At 49.7% G+C, this 16,096-nt stretch overlaps 1 long non-coding RNA gene across 1 annotated transcript; it reads left to right on the top strand.

Annotated features, from left to right (window-relative positions):
• Positions 1 to 1,635: 1,635 nt before the first annotated feature.
• Positions 1,636 to 15,379, top strand: LOC118664009. Its single transcript, XR_004970248.1, has 3 exons — positions 1,636 to 1,718; positions 2,664 to 2,753; positions 15,121 to 15,379. It is a non-coding gene; the product is annotated as an uncharacterized LOC118664009 (long non-coding RNA).
• Positions 15,380 to 16,096: the final 717 nt, after the last annotated feature.

Genomic DNA, 16,096 nt, shown 5'->3' with positions numbered 1-16,096 from the left:
ATTGTTCCATTTGTTTTACTTGTCTTTTCAGGAACACTAAATGTGAAGCTGTTGTATGTCCGCCGTGTCATTTAGTCTTCCCTATAACTATTTGTGATGGGCCCAGAAAGATATAGAAAGATACCTGAGAATGTGGCCTTATTGGGAAATAGAGTTGTTGCAGATGTAGTCAGTTAAGATGAGGTCATACGGGTTAGAATGGGCCCTTTATCCTCATAAGAAGAAGAGAGACACGAACCACAGAGAGAAGAACGGCATGTGAGGCTGAAGACAGAGATTGGAGAGTCACAGCTGCAGGCAAGGGCAGCCCGTCATCATCAGAAGCCAGGAGTGAGCCTGGGGCAGATTCTCCCCGAGCCCTCAGAAGGAGCCTGTACTGCTAACACCTGGATTTCAGACTTCTAGTCTCTAGAACTGAAAGAGAATAAAATTCTGTTGTGTTAAACCACCCGTTCATGGTACTCGTTACAGCAGTAACAAATACACCATTGTTTATATGTGTGTTTTATGAAAAGAAGGGAAATTTCAACTAAAATTGGAGTTGGTAAGGCCTGTAGAAGGCGCTCTCATGCTCTACCACTGCATGTCAATGACACACACAGAAAGACATTAATACTGACCCCAAAAAGAAGAGGCTCAATAAAAGATCGCCAAAGGAAGAGATGTACATGCCTTGTACTCCCAAACGGGAAGTGTAGCTATTTACTAGTCTAGCCAAGCGAAGAAAGATTTTTCTCTTGCCCAGCAACAAGCCCAGCCAATGGAAACGGCCGCAGCTCAGCCAATGAGAAGCCATGATCATCTGAACACTTACTTTCCTCCAATGAACGCATTTTTCTCTTGCCGATTACTTCCTCGTCCCACGTTTCTTTCTATAACAGCTTTGCATCTTGTGTAACTCCTGAGTGGCTGGCTCTCTGCTTGCTAGATGGGGTGCTGCCCAATCTGTGAGTGGTCTAACAAAGCCAATCAGATCTTCAAATTCACTCAGATAAATTTTATTAAGTTTCTTTCCATTTATTTTTGTGTGCTTTTCTCCGGTGTTTGCTATGTACCTTTCTCTGTTTTGTGCCGCGTTTATCCTGAGTTTTTCTTCTTTTCCGTGTGTCTTTCTAATTTCTAAATGTATTTGTTGCTTTCACTTCTTTCCTGAGTGCCGCCAATTCTCCTTCTGTCTGTCACTTCACAGTCTCTTTAAGGAACCCTTGACATCTCTTTTTTTTTTTTTTTTTAAATATATTTCACTGAGTCTTTTTTTTTTACAGAGAGGAAAGGAGAGAGATAAAGAGCCAGAAACATCGATCAGCTGCCTTCTGCACACTCCCCCTCACTGGGGATGCGGCCGCAACCAAGGCACATGCCCCCGACCGGAATCGAACCTGGGACCTTTCAGTCCGCAGGCGGAGGCTCTATCCACTGAGCCAAACCGGTTTCGGCCCCTTGACATCTCTTAGCTCATTCAGAGAGGTCAGAGCCCTGCAGTCTCTGAGTCCATGGAGAGCTATGTGTTTGAACTCTCCCTCTGTTTTTGTTTTTTAGTAATTCCTCTTGTGATGTAAGCTCTTTTGGCTTTTGCTTATGTTTCTTAGCTTCATTTCCTTTTTTTTCCTGTTGTCCCCCCCCCCCCCCCCCCCCCGCAGTTCCATGATGTTCCTTTGTGATTCATTCATCTTGGAAAAGGCCAGCCATTTCTTGAAAGCTGATGTTGAAAGGAGCAGGTAATGGGGGGGCGAGGGTGTGTGTGTGTGATTAGGTTTGTGCTCACTAAAACAATCTTACTAAATCCTTCATTTTCTTTCCCTGGAGCTCATTGCCTCTGACTCCACCCCCCCCACCCCACCCCCACCTCCCAACCCTCACAGTTTCAGCCCTAAGGCTTTTGAAACTCTCAGCAAAGACCTCTAGGCTGCCAGTCTCCAGAGTTGCATTTTGCAACTTCTTCATCTAGCAGTCTGCCCGCGTTTGGAGGTGTTGGGTGCTGGGCAGGGAGACACAGCAAGTCAGCAAGCTCCCTCCCTCCCCCACACTGCCCTGTGACATTGAACTGGGTCTGGATGGGTAAGCGCCCGATCCCTCCGTGGCCTAAACTCAGCCCAGACTCCGTCATCCACCAGGCAGGCCTCTCAACTGTGCCTTCTGCAGGGATACCCTCTTCCTCCTCAGGTATTGTGTCTTATTTGAGATCATATTTTAGAGCATTTAGCAGGTATACTTTCTAGTTTAATAAAAGATGGAGGTCTTGCTCTTTTTTTTCCCCTCTCTCTTCCAAATTCATTGTTCTTTTTGGTGGGCTTTGGGTAAATAGGACTTTAACCTGCCATTTTAAACTTTCTTGGCCCCAGCCGGTTTGGCTCAGTGGATAGTGTCAGCCTGCGGACCAAAGGGTCCCGGGTTTGATTCAGGTCACAGGCACATACATTGGTTGCAGGCTTCTCCCCAGCCCGGGCCCTAGTCAGGGCTCATGCAGGAGGCAACCAATCAAAGTGGTTCTCTCACATCTGTTTCTCTCTGTCCTTCCCTCTCTCCCACTCTCCCTAAAAATCAGTGGAAAAATACCCTTGGGTGAGGATTAACAACAATAAAAAATAATAAACAAAAAATAAATAAATTCTTGCTTTCTTGGAAAACCTGAAGTAATGCCTTGTTTTCCTCTTTTTTTACAGGTGACCCTGTGGCATCCCTTGCTCCATCTTTCTCTATCGGGCCATACAGTGCAGACAGAATGGAGGGGACTGCCGAAGGCCACACAGACGGTAAGGAGAGGAGCGAGGATTCCAGCCCCAGGCACTGTGGCTCCACCCCTAAGAATGGGAGCTTGTGGGGGGGGGGGGGGGCAAGTTAATTTCCACTGGGCACTGCCTCCCCTACAGCTCCCAAGGAACCACTAGGCCAGTGGTCGGCAAACTCATTAGTCAACAGAGCCAAATATCAACAGTACAACGATTGAAATTTCTTTTGAGAGTCAAATTTTTTAAACTTAAACTATATAGGTAGGTACGTTGTTATTAACTTAATTAGGGTACTCCTAAGGCTTAGGAAGAGCCACACTCAAGGGACCAAAGAGCCGCATGTGGCTCGAGAACCGCAGTTTGCCGACCACGGCACTAGGCCATCCTTGCTCACTTCTCAGGTCAGAGTCCCAGGAATAATCGCCAAGGGCTGTGTGTGGAGAGGGGCTTGTCTCACTTCCTTCCATCAGCTTCCAGGCCTGGGGGAGGAGGGGTCCGTCAGCTCCCAGGATCCTGGATATTGACTCACCTGGAGTATTACAGGAGTTGCTATGGAAGATATACTGTTTCCCAATGTAAATAAGCCCTTGGCACACTGTCCCAGCCAGGGCCCCACGTAGGGGCATTAGGGGGTCCTGACCTTCCTACCTGGTGCCAGTACGCAGCCAAGGAATAGAAAACGGGCCTGCGTCGTGGAGGGTGGGGACAAACCCCAGAGCCTCGGGTATTAAGCCCGACTCTGCCAGTGATGGCCCTTGGGGCACCTTGGGAACCACTGCCCTTTCTCACCTCTCTGCCTGCATTTGTCCAGGGGGGGGGGGGGTGGGCAGCCTGAAGGACCCCTAAGCCTGTAGGGTCATTAGAATGACATGGTGTCAGAAACAAATGCCCCAGCACTGCCTGGCTGGCATGCTATATTTAGGTGGGGAAATACCAGGTCGTGAAGGTTTATTCATTATTATCCTATTTTATGCTATTGAGTGCATATACAATATGTTTATAGAAAAAATACTGGAGATGATTCTAGACTCTTAGCCATGGAGATTTCTGGGTGTGGAATTTGGGGTGGTTTTTATTTTCCTCTCTGTACTTTCTTTATAATGAGCCTGGTGGAGGAACCTGGGCTGGGAGTCAGCACACCTGGGTTCTGGTCTCCTTTTGGCCCCTCACCTCCTAGGAGACCTTGGGCCAGTCCCTCCCGCCTGTGGCTCTCTGTTTCTCATACGTAGAATGAGAATCGGCCCAGTGCACTCCAGGATCCCATCTGGACTGGCTGCTCGCAGACTGGGGACTAGAAGTGTGTTCTTGGGGCTCTTTGCATCCTATGAAAATTTTCAAAAAATAGCTGCATGCTTTTGTTTTGATGATAAGCTCTCCGAAGTGAGCTTATACACATAAAACACTAAGAATTACGTCTGGTACATGGTGAACCCCTCCTAGGTGAGCTATTTTTATTAAGAAAAAAATGCTGTTGCCATTTTTTAAGACAATGCCTCTCTCGCTGTGATCATTTATAATGAAAAGACATTTTCCTAGACCAACACTGTGGTTCTTGGGCCAGTGTTTCTCCAATCAGGGCCTGCGTGCGGACCTCAGAGTTCCCCATGACACACTTTCTCTCGTAAAAGGGGGTTACATACAAATCAAGTTTGAATAAGAAACGTGGGTTTGGGGCCCCTGAAGAGCAGGAAATGTGGGCTCTGGATACCCCTTGTCTGCTTTTATGGCTTCCCTTCGGCCGGGGTGACTTGCTTTTTCCCAAGGTTGGCAGAGCCTTTGGAAACACACGTACCTTTCCCAGGAAAATGAGTCCCCGGGGAGGCTTCCGGCCCCAGGCTCACTCCAGCACCTGTGTTCTGTAACGTAGTCCTAATTGAAATCACATTAACATTATGATTCCATTACGGGGAACAAGAGGCTGGCTGCAGGAACGCGCCCCGGGAGGCCTAATCAGCTGGACTGGATCATTTATAAAGGGCTGTGCATCTGCTTGGAGCTCAGTGTTAAGTAAGGCAGACAGGGGCCTATTCATTATTAACAAGGCTTTATGCGTTCGGCCAGGCAGGAGTACAACGCTGGCCGCAAGGGGAGTCTGACAGAGGAGACCCATGAAGGCAAAACTGCAAACCCCCGCCTGCCTCACCCACTGGTGGACCTTGAGATTCCTTCACCAAAGTCTTGCCTGTGGCAGCCCCTCCTACTGATGGGAGAATAACTTGCCTGAGGTCCCATAACTAATATGTGGTAGAGTCAGAATTTGAATCCAGGGAAGTTGGGTCCAGAGCCTCCATGTTTAGCCAAACTGCTATCCACAGTCCACCCCTTGGCACTTCCCACCTCTGCTGGGTTGTGCCCTTGACCACTCAAGGTTCCAGCAACTTCAGATCCTTAAGGTTGTGATGTAAAGGAAATGGCTCTGGAAATCAGAAAAACAAATAAACAGAAAATGTGGTTGGAGGTTCAGGTTTTTCCATTCATTTATTTTATTCACTGCTCTAGTACCAGTCCTGTGCCAGGCACTGTGCTAGGTGCCACATCTACAAAGGTAAATGAGACCCGGTCCTCGCCCAAGAGGAGCTCAGAACTACTTGGGCATTTCCTGGTCTCTGTAGGGACCTTGTGCACTCAGCATGGTGCATACGTGATCTTATTGACTCCTCACCTACAACAAATGAATCCTTAATTATAATGGAACTAGAGGCCTGGTGCATGAGATTCATGCACTGCAGGGGGGAGTGCCTGTGCCATCTCACAGTCGGAGAGCCCTCGGGGGATGTCCAACTGATGGCTTAGGCCCGCTCCTGCCACTGACACTGCACTTGCCAGCCATGAGCCCAGCTTCTGGCTGAGCAGCGCACTGACCACCAGGGGGTAGTTCCTCCATTGAGCGTCCGCCCGCTGGTGGTCAGTGAGTGTCATAGCAATCAGTCATTCTGCTGTTAGGTCAATTTGCATATTAGCCTTTTATTATATTGGATGTGTAAGAACCATAAATGGGAGATTAATAAACTATAAGTATTCCACTATATGGTATAAATATAAAGACTACTAAATTAATGAAATATGATTGGAGGCAATATTATATACTATTTAAGAATGCAGGCTCTGGAATCTGACAAACCTCATTCTAATCCTGGATTTGCTGCTTAACTGTTATGTTGACCCCTATCATGTAATTTCCTCTCTCTGTGTCCACCCCTGCCTATTCCTTCTGCTTTGCCCTGTCCTGGGTATGGGGGTGAGGTGAGAGACAAGCAATATGGACATCTTGTATGAATGGGTGTTGTGGAGTTGGCAAACATGGCTTGGAGTTGGAAAGAAAGTGCTGGTCAGTGGAGGGTAGTGGTTGAGAGAATGGGCTCTGAAGAATAGCTCTGGTTCCAAGCCACGGTTCTGTTCCAATGACTGTGTTCCAATGACTGTGAGACACAATAAAGGTTAAAAGCAAAATAAAACACTTCAGCTGCCATTTTAGAGACTATCCAAGGGTGATGGGAGCATAAGTAGATCTCTAGCAGCTGTGTGACCTTAGGCCGGTCTTCCGGTCCATCCAAGCTGGTAAAATGGAGGTAGTAAAGCCAGTCTTATAGAATTGAGAGGTCATAACACATGTGGCTGTTTTGTAAATGGTGCCACCACACACCATTGTGCAATTCTCCTTACTGAGCACTGATTGTATACCAGTCCAGAACTCAGCTATGGGATAGGGGGGAGGGAGACGTGGTCTCGTTCTCCAGGGGTACCCAGTTAGCTGGGGGAGGCATTGTAGCGACTCAGACTGCCCCGCTTGTGTGTGGTATCAACTAGGAAATGCAGGTCTTGCAGGGGAGACAGGGAGCAGAGTCCTCCTGCCCACGGCATTTTGGGGACAATGTATTCACTGGGCGTGAGCACGACCTCTCGTGTCTTTTTTCATCCCACATTTTACTGTGTGTGTGTGTGTGTGTGTGTGTGTGTGTGTGTGTGAGCATTTAAGTTCTACTCTCAGCAAATTTCAATTATACAATGCAGTTTTATCAATTATAGTCATCATGTTTTACATGAGACCCTCTCCCCTTGTTCACCTTATAACTGAAAGTTAATAGCCTTTTGCCAGTCTCTCTGTCCTTCTCTCCCAGCCCTGGCAACCACCTTTCTACTCTGTTTCTATGAGTTTTCGATTCTAAATGTAAGTGACACCGTGCAGCATTTATTTTTGTCTGGCCCATTTCACTTAGCATAATACCCTCCGGATTTATCCATATTGTCACAAATGACAGGATTTCCTTCCCTTTTATGGCCGAATAATCTACCATTGTGTATGTAACATTTTCTTGATCCATTCATCCGTCAGTGGGGCGCTTGGATTGTTTCTGTATCTGGGCTGTTGTGAATAATGCTGCAATGAACACGAGAGTCAGGTATCTCTTTGAGACCATGGTTTCATTTCCTTTGCTTGTATACCCTGAAGGGGAATTGCTCGATCTAGTCTTAGTTGCTTGAGAGACCTCCATACTGTTTTCCACAGCGTCTGCACCGATTTACAGTCCCACCAACAGTGCACAAGTGTTCCCTTTCCTTCACATTCTCGCCCGTATCTGTTATGTCTTGTCTTTTGCAGAAAGGGCATCCGAACAGCTGTGAGGTGATAGCTCGTTATGGGTTTGATTTGCATTTCCCCGATGATTAGTGATGTCGAACACGGTTCTTCTCTCCACGTTCAAGTAGGGCAATCTGTTCCCCTTCCCTCTAAGATCCTGCGGACTCTGGTCTTGTCCAAGGAATGTTTTTTTCTAAAAACCGCCCTTTATTCTGAGCCTGTTCTAATGTAAGGCCCGAAATCCTAACAAGCAACCATAACTGCTATGCTGGGAGGAACCTTAGAGGTGGAAAAACTGAGGCTCAGAGAGGCGAAAGGACTTGTTCCATGGTCCGTAGGTGGAGGCTTGGTCCGTAGGTGGAGGCTTGGTCCTGATGTCGAGGCTCCAGCTCTCACTCACCAGGTTGAACTGACCAGCACCCCCGCCCTATCCCAAGGAAACATTTCCTGACCATAAGAGGCATCTTCCCCCCGGCATTTCTTACTCCGATAATCAGAGATGAAGGACCAGGATGGGTAGGGATACAGCCTACAACCTCCGTCCCTGGCTCAGACCTCACCCTGTAGTAGTGACTTTGGGTTATTTAATATTTCTTCCCAATCTTTTCATGAAACAACAACACAACTACCCTCTAGTGCAGTGGTTCTCAACCTTGGCTGCACATGAGAATCACCTGGGAATCTTTTTAAAATCCTGATTTCTGGGCCTCAATCTCTGAAATTCTGTTTCTTTGTTTCTAATGTTGTGTCCCCACCCCATCACACAGAAACAGAATTTCCGGAAGATGAGGCCCAGAAATGAGGATTTTGAAAAGATTCCCAGGTGATTCTCATGTGCAGCCAAGGTTGAGAACCACTGATCTAGTGCTTACTGCCGGTCTGACACCAGGCATGTGTCATCTCTCATCTTCGTGTTAACCGCCTCGGAGGAGGACACAGTCAGTGCACACATCCGACAGGTCAGGAGACGAGCTGGGAGAGGCTGAGGAGAGCTAGGCTGTGAATCCAGGCAGCCTTCCCCTAGAACAGCGGTTCTCAACCTGTGGGTCGCGCCCCCTTTGGGGGTCGAACGACCCTTTCACAGGGGTTGCCTAAGACCATCGGAAAACACATATATAATTACATATTGTTTTTGTGATGAATCACTATGCTTTAATTATGTTCAATTTGTAACAATGAAATTGGGGTCACCACAACGCTAGGGACTGTATTCAAGGGTCACGGCATTAGGAAGGTTGAGAACCACTGCCCTAGAATGTCAGCTCAGCTTCCTTTAACGTTCGCCGAGCACTTCCTCGGCAGGGACTGTGTGTGCTAAGCACTGCACATACACAGGCCCAGCGAATCCTCCAAATGTCCCTGCAAGGGAGGTACTACCGATGAGATTCTGCGAGAGTAAATGATCTGCCCAGAAATGCATCCTTGAAGCGGCAGAGCCGGAGCTTGCACACACCCTTTCTGAGGTCCAAGCCATGCTGTCCACCTCTCCTGCCTGCCTAGTCGGGGCTCCCAGCGACCTTTCTCATGCTGGGGCTGGAGAGGATGAGCAAAAGCTGCTCCGTGGGGAAGACAGAGGCAGAACCTCCTTTCAAAGCAACCCAAAGAGCCAGCGGTCCCCACCGAACTGCCCCTAATTAAAAATAGAGCTGGTGAGCCTGCCTGGCTGCCCAGCAGCTGATCTGAGATCAGAAACCATTTCCAGCAAGCCTGGGTCTTTTAAGTTATTTATCCATCTGCATTTTTCATCATTTGCCATTGATTTGCAAAGGCCCTTCCTGAGAGCCCCCCTGGTGCCCGCCTGGCAGGGTAGCTGGCTCTCTGCCTCCCTCACCCCTGGGGTTCTCCCCTTTTCCTGTAAGGCAGCCCTGCACCAGCTGCCCGCTCAGCGGCTTCCCAACCTGCAGCCTCCATTACCAGAACTGCTTGGGCCCAGGGGCCTTTGTCCCCTTGCGTTCTGATGTAGTGAACCAAGGTGGGGCTAGGGATCTGCATGTACCAGCGCCTCAGATTCACTGAAGTTGGAGACCTACGTAGCCATTGAGATTAAGGGGTGGGTTATGGATCCCTTCAGACCTGGTTTAGATGCTGTGTGACCTCGGGCAGATGGTTTGCCCTCTCTGGTGCCATCTGAGACACAATGGGGACAACAGAGTGTCTCCCTCAGAGGGTCACTGTGAAGCATGAGACCAAGCAGGGAGAGCTGGTGGCCTGGTGAGTGTGGCAGATTTCCTTATTTATTCTCTTTGTTGTTATTAGTAGTATCATAGCTAAGCCCCGCCTGCACTAGGACACTGGGTCGCTTAAGTGAGGCGGGCAGGGGTACCCAGGGCACCTGTACCAACTTCTAGTCCCACATTTTGTCCCCTCCCAGGGCCCCAGATGACAACTCAGCCCTGTCAGCCTTAGGGCCTGTTAATGTCATTAGCTCTCCGGCCACAACCCCCTCCTGCCACACTCAACACCTCCCCTCCCCAGAGCCCCATTAGGCAGCCTGTCTGCTTCTCCCATCAGTGCTGCCCCACACGCTGCCCCCTTTGGGGTGGGGAGTGGTCAGGTCCACTTGGGGTGATGAGTGGAGAGCTGCCCCAGGCCCCAGGCTCCAGGCTGGGGAGGGGGCCAAGGGAGGGGGCAGGGAGTAGGTGAGTGAGTGGGGGCTCCTGCTTTTGGTGTTGGACCAGCCACTGAGTCCCAGACTCTCATGTGGGTTGTTTCGAGGTTGGGAAGAGGTTGCCTGAATGGAGAACAAGGTGGGGGGCTATGACAAGTCCCCCATAAGCCTCCTCCCTCCTTCCCTTGGCCTGAGGGTGTGGGGTCCCCAATCCAGAAAGCAGATGTCTTGGAGGCTCCACAGCAGCCTGCAGAGAGTCACCGCTGTTCTCCCACCTCTGATAGGATTTCCATGGGGAGAAGGATGGCTGAGTTAGTGGTGGCCCGCGGGCCTGCTGCCGGGGCCTGTTCAGCCCCCCTTGGCCTCGGCTTCCTCATCTGTAAAATGGGGCCACGCAGCCCCCTTGGCAAATTCCTGTGAAGATGAGTTACAACCCTGGACACTGGCAGACAATAGGCGCTCCATCGTGTGGCACCTCCTCTTCATACCTACACCGTGCAAGCCATGTTAGAGGTAAACAAAACCCAAATGCACTCGCAGCCCCCCTAATGCCCTCCTCTTCCCTGACCCCCCAGTCCTTGTCCCCACTCAGATGTAATGCTTACAGACTTGCCATTTAGTTTAGAGCTAGTGTTGCAGTCTGGCTGTTTTTCCCTACTTAACCCCATAACATAAAATGCGTTCTATCCAACCACAGTATTTAATGTATTTCATTCAATTTAGTGAAAACTGAATGCCCCTCGTGCATGAGGCCCTGGCTTAGCATCTTCAAGGATTGTCACTTGTTAAACTTGATAACTTCTTAGGAGGTGAGCACCTTTATTATTCCCATTGTAAGATGAGAAAACCGGGGAGCAAAGGGGTTAAAGGGATTGCCCAAGACTCCCATGGTGGACAGCGGAGGTGGGACTCGAACCCAGAACCTGGGACTGGCTGAAGCCAAAGCCTTGCTCTCAGCCTCCCATTCTGCCTTCCCCAGAGCAGGCGTGGTCCCCTCCCTCATCCCTTAAAGCTTCCTGAGAGCTTTAAAGAGCTCTAAGACTTGGATTTTTAAAAGCTACGTGAATGTTTTCCAGATCATTTTGACCTCACTGTGGCTCTAAGGTAGGTCACAGCTGGTTGACGTTTTTTGCTACCATCCTGATTTTAATGATTCTGAACTGCCCCCATGGTCTGGATCTCTTCTCTATCTGGGACAGGCCCTTGTGTTCAGAGTTTCCCCTGCAGGTGAAAGATCAGAGTGAGATGTCATCTTTCCTCTCACCCTGCCCCAGTTCTATCCCACAAGCCCACTCCTGGGACAGCAGCAAGGAGGGGAGTCAGAACTCTCATGAGTCCACAAGCCACTGTTCCTGCCATGTTGTGAGGAGGAAGACGAGGCAGAGGGCAGGGCTGCTGCTTGGCCCATCTGAGTCTCAGACTCCCAGCCTCCTACAGGGCAGGGGCAACAACCTGGGCAGAGCCAGATTGTCTGCGATCAAATCCCAGCTTGGCCACGTGTTAGCTGTGCGACCTTAGGCAAGTCATTTGGCCTGGCGGTGCCTTAGTCTCCCCATCTGTAGAATAAAGATAATAGCAGGACTTTCCTCGTAAAATTATTGTGAGGGTTGAGGTCATGGCCTGGGAGCCATAGTGCTGTGTGTTTGCCACGATTCATGGCCTGACCCAGGGACACGGCCAGCTTCTCTCTTCCTCAGACAGAGGTTCTGCAGGTGCAACCGAGAAGAGCGGGTCGTGTCCCTGTGCTTCGCCTCTGGAGACCCCAAGCCATCTGGAGGCTGCTCTGGCTTCAGCGACATCTCACCACCAACACGGTTTCTGGTTCTGAATCAGACCTTGACCAGAGCCCATGGAGTCCGGCCTCCCACTCTCCCTCCTCAAGGCTCCGGTTTAGTTTCCTGTCATCACCAGCACAGTGTAAAAAGACGCCTGATTTGGACGCAAGTTGTGGCCTCAAAGCAGACTTCCTGTTGGTTCCCTTTCCTCTCCATGGGCTGAGCCTATGCATCCACGACAGAAAGCTTCTCTCAGTCCTGACCCCGTGGGCCTCACTATCACCCAGTCACAGCCCCCCTCCCACTGCCCTCTCTAGAAAGACCAGACTTCCGCATCTTGCTGTTTCCCGCCTCCATACCTTTCCTCATTCTTGAACTTCCTTCCATTTTCGTGCATTTGATCAGTGCCTACTTATCTTTCCAGACTTGCTTAGCTTAGGCATCACCTCTTTCTGCAAAACTTTCCTCAACCGCACTGTTGGTGGCCAGTGACAGAAAAATGCAAACCAAACTGGATGAAGCAATAAAGAGAATCTTTGCTCATGAAAATGTCAGCATGCAGGAAGTGTCAACAGGTAGGGCTCCAGGCACGGTTGGATCCAGGGGTCATAATTATGTTCTTTGCACTCAGATCTGGCCGTCTCTCAGTTCTGTTTTCCTCTGGGTTGGGGATTCTCACCTCAAAGCCAGAACACAAATCAGTGTAACTGGTTCAGAACACAGACCTGACACTATTGGGGTTCCAGTCCCCACTCTGCCACGTACTAGCTGAGTCATCCTGGGACGACAACTCAGCTTTCTCTGCCTCAGTTTCTTCACCTGTAAAATGGGCGTAATGTCAGTTGCTACTTCCTAGGGTTGTTGTGAGGATTAAACAAGTTAACTTCCCCGTGAAGTGCTTTGAACAATACCAGGATATGGTTAAGGGTTTTATAAGTGTTAGCTGTGACCAAAACTGCTGGATATTAACTTTCGCTTTTTACAATCAATCCTAGTTACACTTCTGGGGCTGAAATAGAATATAAGCGCCAATGGACCTTGGCAACATAAAAATAAAATCACCCAGACTGCAAACCTTAGGGAAGGGTCCCTCATTCCCTCACTTTCCATGGAGGGGCACCGGCCGATGTTGCCTAAAACAGACACATGAAGAAGCTGCAGTGTGTTTTTTAAAAGTTTAGTCCAGTTCCCTGACCAGTTTGGCTCAGTGGATAGAGCATCGGCCTGCGGACTGAGGGGTCCCGGGTTCGATTCCAGTCAAGGGCATGTACCTTGGTTGCGAGCACATCCCCAGTAGGGGGTGTGCAGGAGGCAGCTGATCGATGTTTCTCTCCCATCGATGTTTCTAACTCTCTATCCCTCTCCCTTCCTCTCTGTAAAAAAATCGATAAAATATATATATTTTTTAAAAAGTTTAGTCCAGAAAAACAAAAAGCAAACTTGGAGACTTTGGGGAAATAGAGGATTATTTTTCTCTTAAAATCATTGTCAACCATATGAATGTATTCCTTCCATGAGGAAAAAAAGTTTAACAACAAAATCTAAGGCCAAATAAATAAACATAGAGCTATAAAATGAATAGCAGTTGCTCTGTAGGCGCTGCCCTGGAAAGGAGCTCTCAACACATGACTTAGTATAAAACAAATTGCAGAATAATAGGTCCAGTGTGATCTGGGTTTGTAAAGAACAAAGAGTGTGTTGGGTATGCACATGTGGAGAAGGCACATGCTCAGTTATTGACGGTGCCAGCCCACCTCTGGTTAGTGAGAAAGAACAGACAAAGCAGAGAATCCACACTCCTGTACCGGTTGGAGCTCTTTTAACAGCGAGCATGCATTTCCTGTAAAGAGAAAATGTGTAAGTAAATAAAGGAACAAATTTGAGGCTAACGCGATGATATTTATTCCCAGCAGGAAGGAGCATGACACCCAGAATCACGGGGCCCACCTTTTCCCTCCCTTCTGCCCGGGTCTGGGTGGGAATTCCCTCTCTCACCCTGGGACTGGGGCAAAGGCCCCAGAGGGTGGGACAGTGGCCCCGATCCAGCTCCAGCTGGGCCTTCACATCCAGGTGGCCTCTGCCCAGGGGCTCCAAAAGCAAGGTTACTAGTAAAGTTATCCTGAGCAATTTCCTGGAGCAGCAATGAGCTGGCTGCCGGGATCAAGGAAGCCTTGTACTTAGCTGGCCCCACAGAAGGTTCTGGAACCGGAAGCACACAGGGCCAGGCTGGCCCAAACAAGGGGTCTCCTGTGTGTGGTAATATGAAGGGCATATGAGGGTGGTAGTATGAGGGTAACATGAGAGCCTCCTTTCGCAACAGGTCTCCAGTCATTCATTCGTTCACCCGTCCAATGTGTACTGCGCCCCTAACAGTAATGCCTGAATCCCTACAACTCTGCAGCACGGTCCCCCGCCCTCTCCCACCTTTTATATTAAACACATGTGATACCCTCTTTAATGCTCTGGAATGAACCCCATGAATGCTGTAACTTGCCCACACACATAACTTTTAAAAATATCCATATAGAATGCCCCAACTGTAATGTAAAGGAGGAATAAAAAGAACCTCGTGTAAAATAAAATCTGTTTGAACCTGTAAGTGCTCAGGCCCAGCTGCTCCCGAAGACACAGTGGAGCCGTCAGGAGCCGTGGCCCCCGCAAAGCCACCGTGAAGGTGGCAGCCACAGACATGCAGAGACGTGGGGTGCTGAGCGGAGACCAACAGGGTCACCGTCCCAAACTGTGAGCAGCTCTTGGCCTGTTCTGAATAAAGTAAATATGGGCTTCTCTCGCTTTTGTCCTCAGCGCCACCCCTGGAAAATTCAGTGTATATTCAAACTGTGCAAAAGCGCTTTATATTTATGTGCAAAGCAGAGCGAAGGTATAGACCCCTGTAATGATAAACATCTCTTTTTTCCCCCAAATATATTTTATTGATTTTCTACAGAGAGGAGGGGAGAGGGATAGAGAGTTAGAAACATTGATGAGAGCGAAACATCGATCAGCTGCCTCTTGCACGCCTCCTACTGGGGATGTGCCCGCAACCAAGGTACATGCCCTTGACCGGAATCGAGCCTGAGACCCTTGAGTCCGCAGGCCGATGCTCTATCCGCTGAGCCAAACTGGTTAGGGCTGATAAACATCTCTTCTTCCCTATGTGATGTCCAGCAGGACACAGGAGAGTCACGTGGATCATGGGACAGTTCTCACTGGTCAGGACCTTCCCACCCTCTGCTCATCACCTGCCTTCCCCATCCCACTGTCTCCTACATATGGTGGCACTCCCCACCTGCCCCCAGCTTTGTGACAATCCAAAAGGCCCCCATCCATTTCCAGGACATCCCTGGGGGCAGTGCCACCCAATTAGATGCATCATCTAATCATCAACAAGTTGTTGTAACAGGTACTCATATGATCCCCATTTTACAGATGAGGAAACTGAAGCGCCCAGGTAGGAGTGGCTGGGCCAGGACTCTCATCTGAGGTTAAGTCCATCCAGTTGGCTGCACTGCCTTCCTCCTGTCCGTCAGTCCTGGGCTGGTACCGAGGACCCAAATATGAAAAAGACATCCCTCCTGGGGGCAGCAACACCTGGACCCCTCCCTACCCGGCATGGTGAGGAAGTGGATAGAGGAATGTGTGGAGTGCAGTGGACATGCAGCAGAGGACTGCTCACAGATGAAGAGCTCCACGGGTAAGGAGGTGGAGGAACCATGAGGAACAGCATTCTGGGCAGGGGGTGGGGTGGGGAACAGCATGGGTAAAGGCTCAGAGGGCAGGGGAGCGTGAATGCTCCTTGCAAGAGGCTTAGGGTGGTGACGGGGACATAGGCCTGGGCCAGCGGCCTGTGATGTCTTTGGGAAGCATCTGGGAGGCCCAGGGAAACGGTGTGGTTGTAACTGAGTAGGCAATGGGGAGCCACGGGAGGCTTTAGAGCAGGGCAGCTACATGACAGTGTTGGTTTTAGAACACTCCCAGGGAGCAGGGAAGAGGTTGAACTAGAGGGTGGGACCAGTGAGGAGGTGTCTCAACAGCCCAGACCAGGGTTGGAGGTGGGAACGTGATGACAGAACCATTTCAGAGGCGGGATTCTCAGCCCCATGACCGATGGTCTGTGGGGCCCGGTGAGGAGGAGCCTCAAGTGCCCTGGGGAAGCAGGTGATGAATGGCTGGAGGAGAAACAAGTTCGAGCCCAACTGTGGTCTGAATCGGGACACTTTGATTTTGAACTCGTTCTCCCCATGCACCTCTCCACCTGCTGCTCCCTCACCTGGAATGGTCTCCGGGATTTCACCGTGGCCTCAGCTGTTAAATGTCTCCTCCCGAGAAAGGCCACTCGGCCACTGTGTGGAGCAGCCGCCCTCTGCTTTCCTGTCCTCGCACTCTGCTGGTTCCCCTGTAACAC

The sequence above is a fragment of the Myotis myotis genome, unplaced genomic scaffold (genome assembly GCF_014108235.1).
Source record: "Myotis myotis isolate mMyoMyo1 unplaced genomic scaffold, mMyoMyo1.p scaffold_m19_p_10, whole genome shotgun sequence".
NCBI classification, from domain to species: Eukaryota; Metazoa; Chordata; class Mammalia; order Chiroptera; family Vespertilionidae; genus Myotis; species Myotis myotis.
The sequence above is the reverse complement of the archived record's forward strand: the minus strand, read 5'-3'. Positions and strand labels throughout refer to the sequence as shown.